Here is a 13,008-nt window from a genome sequence, read left to right as displayed (position 1 = left end):
AAACAAACCACCAGAGTCCAGAGTCAAAGCCAAGCGGCAAGGGTCGTTTATTGCAGGTTCGAACCCGGTCCTCCGCGCACTCGTTGCCGGTGACGGTGACGCTAAGAGGCCCCGAGTAAGGATCTTACAGCTTCTTTTATAGCCCCGCACAAACAAGTTAGGGACCTTTTTTAGAGGTTACAGAGCTGTTGTTGGTTAACATTTAAATTTGAACGCTCAGCAGAACTTGATTGGTTCCCGCCTTTATGTCAGACTACAACCGGGCATGCCCTGGCTGGTTTCAGTTTCGGGAAGGGGGGTGGGGGATCTTTGCAGTTGTGAGTACACCTGGTAATTTTTCTCTTAGCCTCTGAGTCACGAGAAGTCAATGATAGAACGCGTGTGATACATGTGACACGATATCTGGCGTGGGCTAAATATATAACGTTGCTTACATTCATTTTCTCCTGCCCCATTTTCCAAATGCCGGTTTTGCCTTATGAGACGTTTTCACAAGCGATTAAGTTTTTTCCATTTGATTTGATGCCCTTCTGTATATAATGTAATACTAATTTGGCTGGGTGGCACTTCCAATCTGGATCCCAACAGCTGGAAGAGGTTAGGTCACTTTGTGTGAGAGTTGGAGACCAGTTGGAGTGAGGAAAAGAAAATACATGTGGGGCGTTAGACAAACTAAGAATACAACTCCAGGAATCTCGACTAGACTAACTATAAAGAAAACCACACCAAGGTCAAATGCATATTACTAAATGAAAGAAGTCTTGCTCCCGCACCAACCCCTGGCAAGGATGAATGGGAAGAATGCAGAGGATTTTTAGGGCGGTTAAAGTACTGTGTATGGTACTATTATGATAGAAAAAAAAAATAGGCTAAAATAGGCAGAGAGCGAAAGGTTAAGACCTGAGGTCCCTGGGTGAGGAAAAACACGTATTTCGGAACAGTGCTTGGACGTCTCACCACCGCAAACCCCCTCAAGCATAAGGTTCCTCGTAAGAATGTAACAGATGCCGCCTACTCCCCCCTCAGGTTCCCTTCAGGAATTTGGCCATCAAAATACCTAATTAAAATTAGTAAACCATAAAACTCGTGAAACCATAAAACTCGTGTTATAGGAGGGATGGTGGGACCATAGTCTGACTCCTGACACAATGGAGTTAAGCCAATCAGGAATGGACAACTCAGCACCTAGAGTTATCCAGCCAGTAAGGGTAGAACCTGAGAAGGAACAAGGGGGAAGGGAAGGGAGGGTTGATCAGAACCTTATAAAACAAGGACCCTTGCCTATAACCGCAGGCATTCACTTTCTAGTGTCCCCTCTCTATAAAGAGAGCTTGCATACTATTCTTCCTTTCTGATCTTCTACTCTAATAAACTTTTGCCTGCTACTTATTTTGTGTCCACCTCTTCATTCTCCGAAGCAGCAAGACGATGAACCCTGGGTATGGAGGTAAAAAAGTCCTGCAACACTACAGTGAATACATATCATTTTTTCCCAACTCGGAATACACGACACCAAGAGTGAACCATAATGTAAACTATGGGCTTTGGGTGATTGTAATGTGTCAGTGTAGGTTCATCAATGATAACAAATGTAGCACTCTGGTGGGAGAAGGTAGTAATGGCTGAGCATATGCATTGTAGGGGCTATGAACCTAAAATCCCTCTAAAAATGGTCTTGTAAAACACGTGCAGCACATACACAAGCATACCGTAATCAAATGGTTAAAAAGTAAGGAATAAAAAGAAAAAAATCTGAAAAGCAGCCAATGGGGGAAAGAAGGCATTATCTATAAAGAACTGATAAGAATGCCAGCTCAACTCTTATCAAAACTATGCAAACCAGAGAAGCATTATTCTGAAGGGGAAAAAATTATCAATTTTATCAGTAGAAATCTATACCCGTGGGAAATATTTTAAACTGTCTTGCAAAACTGAATGTGAATACTTCTGCTTCCAGACAAGATGGAGTAAGAGGGAGCATATTAACCCATCTGACTCAAATAACCAAAACAGACATAAAATATAGGAAACAATGTTTTTTGAGACTTGTTATCCATCAATAGAGGACAGTGATCTGTGAGAGAAAGAACCAAAGAGAACCAGAAGGTTGCCTTTCCTTACTGACTTGAGAAATATTTCGGACTGTAGCATGAGGAGGGAGACCCAAGGAAAGCCCAGCAGACTACCTGAGTTGATGACACAAGGTTGAGGATACTAGGAGACTGAAAAGCTCAGAGTTTGTGGGACTGAGGGTTCTCCCTGGAGTATTCAGCAAAGCATTAATCAGTACACATTTAAGAGGAAACTACATGAGGCCAAGGAAAGAATCATCTGGTGAAATGACAAGCAATAGTACCCAGCTCTCATACAGAGGTGGGAATAGTGCCTGTTTCAATCAGCCAGACTGGAAAACCGCATCGTTCATGGGTTATTGGTTAAAGTACACAGAAGGATCTTGTCTCAGCAGTGGAAGATCATCCTTCCACCAGGCTTCTAGTCCCACCTAACAAATCTTAAGAATGAAAAAGCTCAATCTCTTTTCAAATGGTTTATCTGTATCCCCAACAGAGGTCAAGGATGTTTTGGATACAAAAATCTATAGTACTCAACAACATAATCAACAGTGGCTGGCCTCCAATCTAAGATTACCAAGCATGCAAAGAAGAGCGGGATAGGACAACCCATAATGAGGGGGAAAAAAATCAACCAACTGAGACTGAGCAAAACTGACAAGATGATAGGATTAGGAAACAAGGACATTAAAACAGTTATTATAAGTATATTCCACGTGTTTTAAAAGGTAACTAGACTTCCGGTTCGGACCAGATGGCATAAGATTCATTTCTCCCTGCTCTTCCTGGCGTAATCCAACCCTGGAAATAATGCAGAATAACAAAAGGAGAACGGTGGCAGGTGCAAAGAGGAACGTGAGCTGGTTAGGAACCTCAGAACTGAAGGAATAATTAAGTACCAGCACGGTGCCACACTGCATCCCACCCAACGGGAGACAACCCAGGACCAACATTTTCTAAACTCCAATCTAGCAATAAAAGGCATACGAGGAGGCTCAATCCTCCCCCTGGATTAAATGGGAATCCTGCCAGATGAGCATGAAGCACAGACAAAGGAGCCTACCAGAGAGCTAGGTTGACCGTAAAGGGCCAGGGAAAGCACTCTTCTTCCCTACGGGCCCGAGACCTCCCCACTCCCTCATCCCAAGATACAACATATCCAGGTGTGCAAGCAAAGGGAATCCCACAGGAAGAGGTCTGGCCTAGGTACCCTTCCCTACCAAGAGGCATCAGGGCCTGGATGGCACCAGCAAGAGGGATCCGGCCACAAGGACCCAGGTAGGGAAACACTCTTGTTCTGCTTACACTGGAGACCCCTCCCCTGCTGAGAGGCAGAAGGCATCTGGAGACCTGGACCAAAGGGATTCCAGCACGGCTAGTGGCTGGCTCCAGAAGCCTCTCCATCTCTGTGGGACTGAGATTCTTCTCCCTTACGAAGAGCCACCGAGTGAACCCACCAGTAAGGGGGACTCTCATCCAATCAGGAGCGTGGCACAGGAAGCCAATATGTTCTTTTGGGGGTGGAGATGTTCTTCTCTGACCTACCAGCACCAGGCAGCCCAGCCTAGATAACACCCTTCAAGCAATAACAACCCCAAAGAGCCCCGCTCTGGGCTCAATCCCTGGACCCGAGCCGAAATCAAGAGTCTGATGCTCAACTGACTGAGCTACCCAGGCACCCCGGATCAGATTTACATTTTAAAAAGATTGCTCTAGCTGGTGGATACAGGTTGATGCAGTGGGATACAGAGAAAGGATACATGAAACTATTTAGGGGGCTACTGCTGTAACCCAACAGGAGGTGATGGTATGCTAGATACCCTAAGCTGTGGCAGTGGATGTGGGGATGGAAAAAGGTGGACAGACACGAAAGATATTTAGAAGGTGAAATCAAAGGGATCTGCTCGTATATTAGATATGGGCGAAGAGGGAGAATAGGGTATCAGGGTTGCTCCCTACATCTCCCTCTTGTAGAATTGGACACATGAGGCTGCCATTCACTGAGATGACACATTGGGAAAGGATGCAGTTCGGCGGGGAAAAGTTCACGAGTTCAGTTTTTGATATCTTGCTTAAGGTACCTTTGTTTGGTCAGCTAAATGGGGTGGGTGGAGTACAGGTATCAGCTTGAAATTTGAACCAATTGCATCTCCCAAACTTCCCCCTTGTTTCTTATTCCTTTGCCATCTCTGGAAGATTTTTCTCCTTGTTTGAAAATCCAAGACATAAACGTTGTTCACCTGTAGTCGTGTGAGCATTCTGATGGTGCATTTTCGTTAAAGGACTGAACCCCAGTTCTGTCATATTGTCAGAAACACATGATGTTATTTTCCTAAGAGAGAGAAAAGAAGTTCCTGAAAAAGGCAGGTGAGGAATGCAATTGTTTCTCTCTTATGTGTTCAACATGAGTATGGCCTGGCAGGTTTCATCCCGTTGCACGGAGAGTTGGCAATGGAATTCTTTAAAATTGTTGTTGCTTGTACAATAAATTGGAATAAAGAGGGTTCTGTACCTCTGATCAATAACGTAATAGACATTGGAAAACTTAGAATGCAGAACAAATCACAGAAAAAAAAAGTACTAAGAACTAGACTAGATTTAAAAGCTCTTTTCAGCTTTCTGGGAACATCTGGTCTTTTCCTTTGATGATAAGCGCAGAACATTATGTAAATTGTTGTGGAGCATTTTGCAGAGTCAACGCAGTGCTGTGGGAATGATATCGATATGAAGGACACTGAGGTCAGAAATTAGCCTGTGCCAGATAGATGTGCCCACAAACAAGATTTTTATTTGTAAAACTTAGCTCAGGGTTATTAGTAAACCTAATAACTTAGAGTCAACAAATATTTGTCTAGTATCTACCAAGTGCAAAGATGATACTACAGGTCATGTGGAAGTAAAGAGTATATTATCTAACAATGGATTTAATAGTGTAGAATAAAAATGAACTAAAGGCAACATGTCCCATTGGAAATTAACCTAGTATGATGTTAACGTGCCATCTAATTGCACCCAGTACTGCTACTCTATACACTGAACCCCTCCCTCCCTGCCCCTTTCAGGACTGTGATCCTGAGATACACCCAGGGTACCTCTGAAAGCACAATGGTTTATCTTGAAAAATGTGACACGATTTGCATTCTATTCCTCAATATACTTATGCTTGTTTATATAGGAAATGCTTCCAGTTAATTAAAATACATAGAAGGATTCTTCGGAAAAATGCTGTTAAGTTTGTCCTGTGGCATCATATATCCCCTAGCACAATTCAGGAACCCTTAAGACTATGGATAATCTACTGGGAAACACATGATTCTGCAGGTAAACTTCAGTTTGTAGAATAGACAGGCATACAAAAAGAATCAGCTATAATTTGTTTTTAAAGCATGCTATTTCCCTTTTGTTTCTCATCATCTATAGACCTGGAGATCTATTCTTTTGAAATAATTGTACATGTGATCATGACATATATCACTAGTAGCCTAATAACTAGGACAGAGAAGAATGGAGAGCATATTCATTAGATAGAGCTCAATTTACAGTTATGTTGTCAGTGGTTGCTACTTAAGGAAGATCTGTTGCTTCGACTAGAGCCATGAACACATGAAAATATTTGCTTAATCTGGCTCCTGGGTAGAAAATTTAAAACAGCTTGTAAAAAGTGAGATGTATTTATGAAATGCAAACACTTTTATTATTGTACAGACTGGCAATAACGAGCTACTGTGTACTTGCCAATAACTTGGAAATAATGATGAGCTTTGACAGCTTAACCCAGTAGAACGCGTACGTGATTAACATGAATACCTATCTGGTAGATGGGAAATCAGGATACTATACATGTATGGTCAAACCCCCCAAACTCCTATCAAGATAACCTGGGAACAATCCCAAGAATCTGGAACTCTAGTGTGGCTATGATTTAGGCAACAGAAAACTAATAAATTATTATATACTGTTTGGAAAAGGACTGTGTATACAAAAGGGTAAGAATTATCCTAGAAAAGTCATTCTAAAAAGTAGTTGACTGCCTCCTGTTTAGCTTGTAGGGGTTCCTTTTGGGCCAAGAGCTGATACATAATGAAAGGTTTGTTTTCAGTTCTTATAGATGAGTATTACACAATTTTGTATGCTTTATTTTTATGTGTATCTAAAGTACATTTTTGTCATTTTTAATGTTTATTTATTTATTTTGAGAGAGAGAGAGAGAGAGAGAGAGAGAGAGAGAGAGAGAGAGGATCCAAAGCAGGCTCCATGCTGTCGGCACAGAGCCCGATGTAAGGCTCTATCTCACAAACCGTGAGATCATGACCTGAACTGAAATTAAGTGTTGGATGCTCAACCGACTGAGCTACCCAGGCACTCCGAAAGTACACTTTTAAAAGAAATCGACAGTAAGAGTTACCTTTAGAATTTTGAGACAAATTAACATGGTACTAGAGTTACTAAATATTTTAATTCAGTATTGCACGGAGAAGTACCTCTTAGAGGTACATAAAAATAAGACCATTACATGGCTGTCATGGAATGCCTAGCAATTGTGCAAAACCTTCAGTGAAATCCTTCAAATTTTTAGGAAGGATGCTTTGTTTCTCTGTATCATCCGTTCTTCCTCATTTTGGTAATGAGGTTCAATTGCTATTATTTAAAAAGATTGTAGTATTACCATTTATTTCACGTTTGTTTACAATTTTATTCTTTGGTCATGGTTTTAAAAAAAAATTTTTTTTTTACATTTTATTTATTTTTGATAGAGCACAAGTGGGGGAGGGGCAGAGAGCGACGAAGACACAGAATCCGGAAGCAGGCTGTAGGCTCGGAGCTGTCAGCACAGAGCCCGACCTGGGGCTCGAACTCACAAACCACGAGATCATGACCTGAGCCAAAGTCGGACGCTTAACCGACTGAGCCACCCAGGCGCCCCTTTGGTCATGGTTTTAATGTTATTTTATTTCCTTCTAATTCCTTGTTATCACCGTTTTTTCCCCACAAGAAGTGAGAACGTATGCACCTATGGTAATGTTGGCCTGCCTAAGAGCATTGGTCAAAAGTCAGAGTAATGCTGGTCTAGAACACAGACAGGGAAGCCCAAAGAGCTCTTAAGTTACTATTGTCCAGGGACTGAACTTGTAGAACATAAAGTTTCTAGTCACTAGGGAAATGTATTCTGTCTTTTGGAGCAGGGATGATATACTAGGCCTCGTTGTGACTTGCATAAAATTGTCCTCAATCATATGTCCTTTCATTGGTTATGACTGCATGTTCAACGAGCGAGCCTGTAATCACTTGTTTAATTTCCTGGGATTTCCAAAATGCCGGGAAAGGGTGCCCCTTAAAGACACAAATATTACAGCAATTAAAAAGGAATGCTTACTGTTGTAAACTTACTGACAGGCTGCTCCAGAAGTATAATTTTTATGTGACTTTGACTCTCCCAGTTTGACATGGGTCAGATCCTCACCAGTAGTAAGTCACCACGCTAATGGCGCCCTTTGCCAAAGAGTCCTCTCTTTCTGTTCATACCTAGACTTACTGTTATCTACTATCAACCTGTATGAATTGTCACATACAAAGAACTATGATGAAAGTATGAACGCTAATATAGTTTTTAAAAAGTCGTATGAAAAAAATCCCCCAATGCAGTAATCTGTTAGAACTATTTCTTTCTTTACGCGTTCCGATGGATTCCGTTATCACGTAGCTTGCAAATTGTTCCCTAAACCTACTCCAACTATTTATCTAGCTCTACTCTAGGAGTTTGTTCTGATTGGCCAACACACTAGAGGTATCCGATCAGGATTTGTTTTATTTATTCATTTTTTTCTTCACCAAGAGTTAGTTGAAAAAGTCCATGGTTTTACTTTCGGGCAGCACTCACCAAAATGCAGTTCTACATTACAAATCTGAAAGTATACTGATATTTTTTTTATATGACTTAGCCGCAATAATATTTCATACTGAATCAATGTCCTGTCGTTATGAGAATTGACCACTCAGCACGTGGTGACTTCCAGTTTTAACTTTCTTTGATGATGGAGGCAGTTTCAGAATTTGAAAGTTGCTCATACTCCATGTAACGTTACAGCTAAATAGAATTACAATCATGTTGAAATAAAGCCCTATCAGAAATGAGTTTTTAAATGAAGCCGTTATCTTTTAGAGCTATTGACTGCATTTTCCTTGGGGATTGGTTCCAACTCCCATTTGTGGTCCTTCTGTTACCCCTTTGGATAGGATTTTGGAAGATGAAGTACACAAATAATAGAAGGGTTACTTTCTGGAATGTAGTGGCATTTGTCATGTTTTAGATTTATCAGTCACCACACCATTCATTTTTCATATTACCCTTTTTAAATATGGGCTCATTTTTTACAGCTTTAAGCCAAAGTTAAAATGTCAGCTACATATCACTATCCAAAAGTCCAGAATGGAATTTGGCGGTGGTGACAGGAACTATAAAGATATTGGTTCTGTTCAGGTCATTCTTCAAATATGTATTCTTTCTTTAGCTTAGTTGAAAAAGCATTCTCCAAAAGGATGGAGATTTAGTAATTTTAGTCTCCCTGAAATTATTATTATTCATTATTTAACTCTCATGATTTACAGTCTCCAATCCTTGATGTCTACTCTTCCTTTGCCTTTTGTTCACAGTGTAAGTCAATGTGGTCACTTTCTAGGGCATATTTTCTAGCAAAATATTATGCTTTCATTCATCCCGTAGCCATGTTCTCCCTCCTACTAGTCTCCTGAATGATTCACCTGAGGGCCTTCCAAGTTGACAAAATAAGCTTTGAGAAATTGGAAAAAAAGAAAAAGGGTGCACAAGATTTTCCACAATACTTACATGTATCACTTTTTTTTTTTTCTTATCTGCTAGCTCTTCTAAGTGTGTATGCAAATATTTGCATCAATTCATCCAACACTGAGTGTCTATTCACAGCACAAAGTTAGGTGCTAAGAAGCAAAGATGAATAAGATAGAAATAACAACTTTGAGGTGAATCCTCTTTTTAATATACATTCGGTGCAGGCAGTGAATACTATAAGAGCGTAGATATACGGCAACATCTCAGATGGTGAGTAATAAAGGAAGTGACGGCATTGCATTGGGGCTTGAACTGGAATTGAATTGCACGGGTCCACTTTCACACAGATTTTTTTTTTATAAATGAATATAGTACTATAAAGGTATTTTCTCTTATGATTTTCTCAACATTTTCTTTTCTCTAGCTTATTTTGTTGTAGGACTGCAGTCTATAATACCTATATAAAATATGTGTTAATTGACTATTTAGGTTATCAGTAAGGCTTCCAGTCGACAGTAGTCTATTAGTAGTTAAGTCTTGGGGAGATGGTCAAGAGTTATATGTGGATTTTTGACTGCACAAGGCTTGGTGCCCCTAACCCCCACATTGTTCAAGGGTCAACTCTACAAAGATGAGCCAAACCTCACTATGCCTGGTTGTACCTCTGAAGTTCCATCTCCTGTACAAGTGGAGAATGTAATTAGTCTTGCAGCTTGAAACATGGTATACCTTGTCTAAGAAACCCTGAGCCCCAACCTGCCCACTGAGCAAGTTTGTGAAATCTCTATGTCTTGCATACTGCATTGCTTTTCTGGTATGATCTATAATTTCTCTTGTTGGAATTCAAGTCCTAATGTAAACTACTGCCTACTTGGCTGGACCCTTCCTTCTAGGTACCATATCTAGAATTCTCTGCTCCCAGTTGAAGGCTAGTGCCATCTGAACCTCACAACCATGATGTGGCAATCCATCTGATTCCAAACATTACCACTATGTTGAAATCACTGGTGCCATGCCATAACCACTATATCAAATCATCCCTAAGCATCACTAATACAGGCTAAACCCAATATTCCTTTGTCACTTTGTGTGATACCATTCACATACATCTTACCCCAACCTCTATTTTTCTTTTCACAAACATCAGTCTATATTGTTCTCTGCTTCTTCCTCTCTACTGTTGACTTGCTGCTATGGTCCCAGTATGTCTCACAATTGAAGCAAAATAAGATCACCTGTCTTATAATGGCCTCTGGTCGAGAGACAGCAGAACCAAAGTCCTATAATGCCGGAACTAGAAAGAACCTTACAGTTAGGTCAGCAAGTCTAAATCCTTCATTTTACGGAGGAGAGAATCTAAGACTCAGAACACTTTAACCGACAGGCCTAAGACCCAGAAAACTTCGTCGAAGGTCTATAATCAGTAGAAAAGCCAGTGCCTTGTTTCTTTTTATCTCTCCAGATTTTTTAAAGGGCAAACAGGCCAAGAGATTAACAAAATCTCCTTCTGTCTCTGAAACAGAGGAGACGTTTGTTCCTATTTCCCACCAAAGCTGTTTCACATCTTCACCATTGCCCTCCACCCCTTTCTCTACCATTTCCCTTTCTCCCCAGCTGGTGACTGCTTCACAGAGAAAGTGTGTGACACAGTGAATGGAAGAGATCAATAAATGCCGACTATAATTACTACTTCTCTTATTTCTTTTAATCATCCTAGTTGGGGCTTGGGAACTCTCTCAACTTTCTACCCTTTCACCGCTGATCTACACAATCTATGCCCATGTCCGTCCTTAAGACTTTACGTTTTCCCCTAAATAGATCATTTTCTCCTAGCTAATCCATCAACCTCCGTTCTGGATTCCAGTCCCTTCTACCCTTTCAGGGACCTCCCCTCTTTTGATATAAATTTTGATATTCAGCGAATGCAACCTCTCCCTCTCCATTCTGTTCCATTCCATCCCTTCAGCAAATACACATGTTCAAGCTGCTCTCATTAAAACCAAACAAGCCGTCTAAACCTATTACTCTATCCTTCCTTCCCTGGGAATGCAAAATTCTAAGACGTGTAGTTGACACTTAACATATGCATTTTTAAATTCTTCATTGTTTTTTTTTTTTCTATTACTTTAGTTTGGATTATATCTCCCAAACCCCACCGATACTGCTTTTGTCAAGATTTCTGGTGGCTTCTTCATTGCCGTATCCAATGGACATCTTCTCGATAAACTTTGACATTGCTACCTCCATTGAAAACACTTCTGCTTTGACTTCTTTGACATCAAACCTTCCCACCTTTTTAGGTGTTTCATTTTTGCAGATCTCATCTGTGGGATTTCCTCTCCATTCCTTTATATAAGTCTCAAATGTTAGCTTTTATATATACCATGTTTGTGGACAAGTTTTCTTCTTTTAGTCTACCTACTTTCTTTGGGTAATTTCATCAACCAACATGGGTTTACCTATCACAGTAAATTAATGACTCTCATATATTTACTTCCAGGGTCAAGATATCACTTGGCCTCCAGAATTTATAGCCAGTTGCCCATCAGATGTGTCTATATGTTTGTACTATGTATATTGAAGTCAGTGTCTCTAAACTTTCCCTCCAAATATTTTCCTCTTCATATGTTCCCTTTCTTGTTTTTACCTACCACCATTTACCCATTTGCCAGAAACAAAAACCTAGGCATAATCCCCAAGTCTTCTCTCTTAAGGATACTTCCTCTCCAATTAGTCACCAATTCTGTTTCTTCTACCAAATTAATATAATTCCTTCTTTTTTTACAAACTGCCACTGCCTTAATTCTGTCCTGCAGCACTTTATTCCCACATTTGAACATGATCATTCAGAAAATGTTTATTGAGAGCACTATTCTCAGTGTTGATGATTCAGTAATGAACAAAATAGACCAGTACCTATTCTCATGAGACTTGCTTTTTACTGGAGGACAATAAATAAATGAATAAATAATATAAGCTCAAACAGTGACCAGTGTTATTTAAGAAAGCAAAGCATAAGAGAATCAAGATTGGGTGTGTACATGTGTACGTTTCAGATACAGTAGTAAGCAGCGTCTTTATGAGTAAATGTCATTTGGAGGAAGATCTGAAGGATGATAAGTCCGCCAAGTGAACGGAGAAAGAACATTCTTGAAATAATCGTAATCCTGAAAGGAAAATGAGCTTAATGATTTCACAAATAGCAAAATCGTCACCACGATAGGAGCTTAGTTGAGGAGAGTGATAGGAGATGAAATTCGAGGGAGACAGGGATCGGATCATGCAGGCTCTTTTTGCTATGGTCCTATGCTTGGATTTGTGCTCTAGGTTTAATGGAAATACAAATCAAGGAAAGGTTGTGATCTGACTTACATTTTGGCTTCTGTGTGGAAAACAGACTCTAGAGGAGCAAGTATAGACAGGGGAGATCAGATAGGAAGAATGCAAGGAGTTCAGGCAAGAGTTTAGGATGATGAGAATCGGAATGGCGAAACGTAGTGTGATTTCAGATATCTTTTAGAGTTAGAGCTGGCAGGAGTTGCTGATGGAGGTAAGAAAAGAATCAAACCAAGGATATTTTTTAATAACTGACCTTTCTTTTTCCAGTTTTGTTCTCCCTTGAAATCTATTCTCCTCAATAGTTTGAGGGTTGTTCTTCTTGGCATTTTTATTAATTTTTTCAAATGTTTATGTATTTTTGAAAGAGAATGTGAGCGGGGGATGGGGCAGAGAGAGAGGGAGACACAGAATCCATGGGAAGCTCCAGGCTCCCAGCTGTCAGCACAGAACCTGATGTGGAGCTCAAATGCATGAACCAGGAGATCATAACCTGAGCCGAAGTCAGGAGCTCAACCGAGCCACTGAGGCGCCCCTAGTGTTGTTTTTCTTAAAGAATATTCAGATAATGATACTTTATTCCTCTGTGGTTATCCATCAGGGGTGATTTTGCTCCCCTCTACCCCCTGACATGTTTAGCAATGTCTGGAAACATTTTTGGTTGTTGCAACTTGTGTGTGTGTGTGTGTGTGTGTGTGTGTGTGTGTGTGTGCGCGCGCGCGCGCGCGCGTGCGTGTGTGTGTGTGTGTGTTGGGGGGGTTGTTACTGGCATTTAGCAGATAGAGAAAGGCCAGG

This window comes from Herpailurus yagouaroundi, unplaced genomic scaffold (assembly GCF_014898765.1).
Source record: "Herpailurus yagouaroundi ecotype Mexico unplaced genomic scaffold, PumYag 67700, whole genome shotgun sequence".
Taxonomy (NCBI): Eukaryota; Metazoa; Chordata; class Mammalia; order Carnivora; family Felidae; genus Herpailurus; species Herpailurus yagouaroundi.
Note: the sequence above shows the minus strand (reverse complement) of the source record.